The following is a 7,500-nucleotide window of genomic DNA, read 5'->3' as shown; positions in this document are numbered from 1 at the left end:
AGTCATAAGTGTGGTAGATTTTAATGTGTTGATGTAATGCTAAAATGCTGAGTCATAAGTGTGGTAGATTTTAATGTGTTGATGTAATGCTAAAATGCTGAGTGATAAGTGTGGTAGATTTTAATGTGTTGATGTAATGCTAAAATGCTGAGTGATAAGTGTGGTAGATTTTAATGTGTTGATGTAATGCTAAAATGCTGAGTGATAAGTGTGGTAAATTTTAATGTGTTGATGTAATTTCTTTTATAAACAGTTTGAGAGCAAAGCGAGCTGAAAAATTTAAAAAAATTATTCCTGTTTCAGTTCTACTAAACTTTATTTTCTTTAAATCCGAAAAAATTGTTGAACTTACTTAACTTTCGAATGGCATGGATAAAAATCCATGCTGGGGTTTCTCTTCAGAACTCGCTTTATAACTCTCTAACAAGAGTATAATTTATATTTACTATAAAAAATGTAACAACTTCTTAACTAAATCTTGTTTTCCTGTCTGCATTAAAATGGTATCTGTGATTTTAGTTTTTAAAAGACATGTTGATTACTCTGAGCTCTTTTACTCAAGCTAAATAAATTTATTTATTATTAGTAGTAAAATATTTAAATTTTTATCTAATAAGTTTTTTATTATTTTATATTAAATCTAACCTAATCTCTGGAAATTAATGCAATCCTCGTGTTCAAATGACTCTTTTTGTTTGTTATTACAGAAAGTTTTCCTGACATATAAAAACCTTTAATAAAAAAATGCCATTTTATGTATTCCAACATGCTGATAATTTCTATAGTTACTTTATATGTCGTTTTTGGTAATGTTTTTGAAATTATTGAATCATTCTTTTCTAACCAGAGTAACAAAGTTATCTACGATGTAAAAAACTCTTCAACATGTCATATCTGGGATACCAAATGTTTTAGTCCATGTTCCTGTTTTATTTCTTATCTAATTTAATGATTTTCTTGGTAATCTTCAATAGTTTTAAAAGTTTCTCCATTTGCTGATAATTCAATTATATACACTATTTTTGACAAAAGTTTATCATTTTTTTATTGTTTAGAACAGACAACCGATCTTAAATATGATTTCGTTTACGTGAAAGCCACAAGTTATGTAGTTGCTGGTAGTTATAACCCAAAAATTAAACTTTACTGCCAAGAATTTTTGCAATATTATTGATCTTTTTATATTATTGAACTTGGATTGACTCTATATTATCCTTTCAGCAGTAGAAAGAGAACAGACTCATAAAAACTATATAAACAATCCGTTGCAAAATTAAAGTTAACATCTGCTAAGTTGCATCTTTTTATTGGTCTTATTATTTTCTTACTTCTTTTTCAAGTTTCTACCTCTTATCTGTTCTTCAATAAAATAATTATCTTATTTCTACAAGCACAGTTATGGCTGCTTTTCCAGCAAGCAACAATCAGTTGTTCCATCAACAAAAAGTCCTTTTTTAACTTGTTATTTAGCAAAGTCTCATCTTTTTACTGTAATTGTTTCTTCATGTTTGTAAAGCTTTTTCTTGAATATTGGCGCTTAAAACAGATTTCTTCATGCTTTTCTGACTCAATCAATTTACAGTAATTTTAGTCTTTTATCAGCCATTTTCTTATTCTTTAACACTCGTTATTGCTTTCTGTTAATTCCTTATCTAAATAATGGTTGTATGCAGCATGTTTGGAAATAAATTTATTTAAAAAAAGTTTTTGCAATGCACAAATACTTTGATCTTCTCTTTCTACTGCTGATTCGTTAAAGTTAGTAACCAATAGGCCCTATATGCATTATATAAATGTGAAATGGTTAAGGCTATCTCAATAGACATTTATGAAGCCTTTAATAAAGTTTGGTATGCTGACCTTCTCCATACACACTTTTTGTACGGTGTATCAGGTAACATCTTTAAGGTTATTGATTCCTTTTTTGCCAATCGTATTAAAAAGCACTGTTCTTCATTTCCGGTATATGCAGGGGCTTATCAAAGTTCTTTTCTTGATTTATACTTTTTTTAATTTACATTAACGAGATCCCAGAAATTCCTAGATCTAATAAAGCATTGTTCCTCGATGATTCTACGCATTGTTCTTGATGATTCCACATATTCTTGTCTTGATTAGAAGTTATCACTCTCTGATTGCTTGGAGGGGACATTTGAGCTTAAAAAGAATATTACTTCTGCAACAGCATTGACACAACTAATAAATGTTACAACTACTTTACGATTTTATCAAGTGCAAAAAGCTAATTTAAACAACAGAAAAACAAAAGAAATACAAAACCAACAAATATGGGTGTTATCAAAACCACAAAAATAAACAATGGAGTAAAGCAAAAAACAAAATACCATAAAAAACAGAGAGGTTTGATTGGTTTTAATATGTAGAAGCATAATTATGCATTACAGGCATAATTATGCTTGTAATGTAATTAATGCATCAGCTAAGAAAGTACAAGTTATTATAAATTTATCAACTGAAAAAAGTAAAAAAATAAATGGTTGCAGGATTGTAGACCTATGACATCCAAAAACTATACAAATAACCCAAAAAAAAAATTAACAGTGTAAAAAAGGATTGTAAACCCATGACATCCAAAAACTATACAAAATTACCACAAAAAAAATTAACATTCTAAAAAAGGTTGCAGATGAACTTTGACAAATCCTGAAAATGAAATGAAAAAATGCAACTGATGAAACCCAATATATCCTGATTTAAGTTACGAATCTGAATTAACAAAGTGAAAAACCCAGAACGAGAGTTTTAATACTTCGATACTGGAAAGACTACCAAAAAGTAATTAAGTTGTCTTTGCCAATTTAGAGTTTGTATGAATTTGAGTGTCTGATGCTGTTGCAAAGCATAACATTGTTTACAAATTAAAACATTGTCTGAAGTCTGTTATTTTAATATATGAAAAACTGAGTATGAAAACAGAACATTCTACTTTAGCAGGTTGCAAACTTATAAATAAAAAGTGAATAATGAATGCTATCATCATTTAAGTTGATTGAAAGTTTTAAGATTAGGCGTAGATTGTTACAAGTTAAACGTTTCTCCAAGGACAGTAAGTCAAAAGAAAAGTGCAGAGAGTCTTATGAACCTTATTGCTTTTAATATATATTTTTTAAAAATCAATTTTTTACAATATATTAACAACAAAAAATATCTTATTTTATAAATTTATTTTTTATTTCGCGTTTTCTAAAACTTCACATTTTAAGCATGCCGTTAAAAAAATCTCAAAAAAGTATACATGCTATCATGATGAAATTTTCAGAGATTCTTTATTTTATCAATATCTATAGAATGGGTCAAGTAGAATGTTTAATAAAACTTTAGATTTTGAGTTATTGAATTTTGTATATTGTATTTTACACTTTTTTGTTGTAACCTAATTTTTCTGCTCTTTTTTATGCAGAAAAAAAGCTGAACAATCTGCGTCACTCATATCACAAATTTATACATCTGTAACAGTCCTGAACAGTCCTGTAAAGTTTCATTATCACTCCTTAACTCATTCTTCTTAATTTTTTTACTGCGTAAACACAGTTTTTGTTATTTTTAGCTATTTTTTGGTTACCATAGCAACGAACTACCATTTTGTATATATTTTTATTTTCAACACCAGCATAACATCTACGGTGTGACTTAAGAAAAAGTTAGGTCATTTATTTTATTTAAAATTTGAGGGTAGTTACCTCTTTAGTAGCCTCCTCGTCTGTATTAGCCTCGTGGAGGTAAATTTTTTTTTTCTCTTTATTTTTTGCCGTATGAAAGTATAAATTCAACCAATGTTTCCAATAAACAGATGGCAGGGCAAGAAGAAGACACAATTTGTCTTATCGCCAAGCCCCGAAATTAACATTAAAAAAAGCTCAACTGTTTATTTAAATTCTGCAAAACCACTAAATTATTTTTTTTTTCAAGTTTTTTTTAAATTTTCACAACTGCATATTACCTAAAACTTTTACACTCCATTATAACATATATTATATATACATATATTATATATACATAATATACTTCCGTTACAAAAGGTTAAATTATAAGCAATTACTGCTAAAACATGTTACAAAAAAACAAAACAAAGATTAACACTCAGAAGAAAAAAATAAATTTTAAATTTAGGAAGCATTAGTTCAATTTATTATGAAAGACTTGATAAGATAGATTATGTTGTTAATGGGAACTTGTAGAAGACTGAATAAGGCTTATTATCGAGAACCTTAGGGTAATCCGCAAAATATAGGACATGTATTTTGTCAATTGTCAATGTTTATGCCATAAATAATGTAATTTACATTTTAAATACACATAAACATTGTGATTATTGAACTAGCTTTGAGTGTTAAGATGGCTTTAGGTGCATAGAAAACTCTGTCTGACATTATAGTCCATGATGATAGACGTTTCTAATATTAAAGTGTAGTATTTCTGAACTATCATTTTTTTTCATTGACTTTTCTTTTTCAACGGATTTTAGGAATGCTTTAAATTGAAAACAAGGTAAAATATGTTTCAAACAACATGAATAGCTGCTCCAGTTTCGAAAATTTTCTACTGACTTATTGTAATATTTTGTATTCTCTTTTCTCGCGCAAATATATTGAAAATAAATTAGTTCAATTTATTTTAGTTAAGTTATAGTTTTTTTATATTTATATAAAGAAAAATCTGCTTAAAACTATATTTAATGGATTGGGAATGGTATGTCTAATTTTGTGCATCCATTGTCTTGTGCAGAATTTGTTTGACTTCATGGGTTCTGAGTTACGTAGTAAACATTAGTTTTTAACTGGATGACATGTTACATAATAATATCCAAACTATGTATCGTCAATTTTAATATTAGAGGAGATGGAGAATATTGTTATAAGTATAACTATGCTTCAACTCTATTTTTTTAATCTAAAAGGTTAGGAGAGAGTTGCAATAACAAATTTGAAAAAAATAAGAAACCTGCTCGACTGTAGTGAACCTTGTAGCTTAAGGGTGGTGAATATATTTACTGTAACTTATACTGTAGCCTAATAAACTAAAATTTTTTTTTTGTATATATATATATATATATATATATATATATATATATATATATATATATATATATATATATATATATATATATATATTATATATACTAGGCTTTTACTTTTTAACTTTTTGTACAATAATTTAGTTCCTGTATCAAAAATCGATTAAATTTTGATCAAAAGGAGAGAAAATGGGTTTAATTCCGATTAATTTTCAAAAATAGTAACCCACAAAGTGTTTAAAGCAGTATTTCTACGAAGTACCATTATGAGTTTTTTAAACCTAGAAATTTTTTGTTCAACATGGAACCTTCCAGAAGTTTCTGAACTCTTCTAAATGTTTATAAATAAATGTATATAGATATAAATCTCTGAAACTTTACAAAATTTTCTGGAGTCCTTTCGAAGATTATAGAAATTAGCAAGATTAAGACTAATTAAGTTGCCTGATTGAGTACCACTAATAACTACATTTTAATCTGTTTTTGCCAGGTAGTAATTAAATTATATAGAAGTATACACTTATATTAATACTATTACCTTTTAGAATAAGGTCCTCTAAGAAAAAGGTTTTCACTACTAAAAGAAACAAGACGATCTAGATGAAGAATCTTGTACGGTTTTATGAATTAGGTAGGAAAAGAAGAACTGTTTCATTAGAAGAACAATCACTGAAAAATAAAAGCAGGATACCACTCAAAGTCCAAATTGTTGGTTGTTATCTGTTCCTAGGAGGATCTATCGAAAGGACGACGAGAACACAGAAAATAAAGTGAGAAAGAAGTAACAAGTTTAGAGCAAAAATATAAGTTTTCCACATTTATTAATTCAAGTTGTACAGGCAAAACTTGACCAATTGCTGAAGACGTAAGATAATTGCATAAATCAAAGAAAATATAAACCATTGAATTAAGTTTTTGAACTCAAAAAAAAAAAAAAGGCAAAGAGCTCTGCAGTGAGGATAAAAGATTTTATCAACTTCAGATTGTAAGTAAAGAGGTCGGATTTACATGAGAATCCTGCTAGCTCAAAAACTATCAACTAAAAGAAAAAAAATGTTCTTGAAGCCTACTTTAACAACAGTCACTGAGACAGAATATTAAGAGTCTAAAAATTTAAAAAATCAGTCCACAAGTACCCGCAAAAATAACAAACAAAACCAAAAAACAAAAACTGTAACCAAACTAGTAAAGTCTTCAAAGTTATCAATCAGCAAAGCATCAACTTTTTGGCGACAGTAATTTCGAGATGGGATCGACATTCAGACACCTTCACAACCTGATATACTTAGCTCAACTATTAAAGGAGCTGTTAAACTTAAAAAGGAAATGGAAAAAACTCTACATTTAGAAAGCTGGTCACTGCACTTTGATGGAAAGTGTATTAGTCAAGAATATCAAGTGTTAACTAAATAATCTTATCAAGTGTTAGCTAAATTAAAGTTTTAAAAATAACCTAAATTAAAAAATACAAGATAGAATTCCTAAGCAAATTTAGCTTTTTTGGAATTTATTTTTTCATCAGAGAAGGAAGAATCATTACCTTTCAACATTTGTAAATTTATCATAAACAGATGGGCAAACCATTTGTTTACTAACCAAATACACAGTGCATATAACTATCGGAAGCTACGCAGCAGCTCGCACAATCACGAAAAAGCGTTAAACATAATGAAGAAGTTTTAAAAGCAGGAACCATCGAGACTGGAAATACCAAGAGTTATTCAATGTGCAGAGCAATTGGCCAAGTGACTTAAATTAGTTTTAACATTTGTAAAAAAAAAAAAACCTCCTGTTAGATTTACTTTGTCTAACAAAGTATAAGAAATGTATGATACCATTTTGTTAGGCTGAATACTAAACAACACTTTTTCGATATATACAGTCGCTTTTGGACTTTGTAGAGTTGTGAATTATATTTTTAAGTATATATTTATTTGTAATTTAGAGTTTTATGATGTTAACAATAAATTTTTAAATGCATAAAAACTTTTTTAAAAGCAAAATAATAGCTAGTTAGAAAAATTTGAATTAAAAAAAACTTAAAAATTGTATGACATTTAGTCCAAACGCATATTTGGAAAATTCGATTTTTAGAATAGTGTGAACTTTTTTAACAAGAAAATCAAACTAAATTTTTTTTTTTTGCTTTTGTACTAATATTCATCAATTTATGACCAAGAAACATGGGTTTACAAACAAGTTAAACCCTACTTTTATATATAGATACATATATATATATATGTATATATATATATATGTATCTATATATATCTATATACATCTATATATCTATATCTATCTATCTATCTATCTATCTATCTATCTATATATATATATATATATATATATATATATATATATATATATATATATATATATATATATATATATATATATATATATATATTATATATATATATCGAACATCGCATTAGCAATAAATTTGTAAAAATTTTAATAAAAAT

At 27.1% G+C, this 7,500-nt stretch overlaps 1 protein-coding gene across 1 annotated transcript in view; it reads left to right on the top strand.

The window, feature by feature from the left end:
* The window catches only part of LOC136080362 (mucin-2-like), a 200,982-nt gene that overhangs the window by 189,319 nt on the left and 4,163 nt on the right, over positions 1-7,500 (top strand). The window lies entirely within an intron of this gene.

This window comes from Hydra vulgaris, chromosome 05 (assembly GCF_038396675.1).
Source record: "Hydra vulgaris chromosome 05, alternate assembly HydraT2T_AEP".
Taxonomy (NCBI): domain Eukaryota; kingdom Metazoa; phylum Cnidaria; class Hydrozoa; order Anthoathecata; family Hydridae; genus Hydra; species Hydra vulgaris.
Note: the sequence above shows the minus strand (reverse complement) of the source record. Positions and strands in the feature narration are given on the sequence as shown.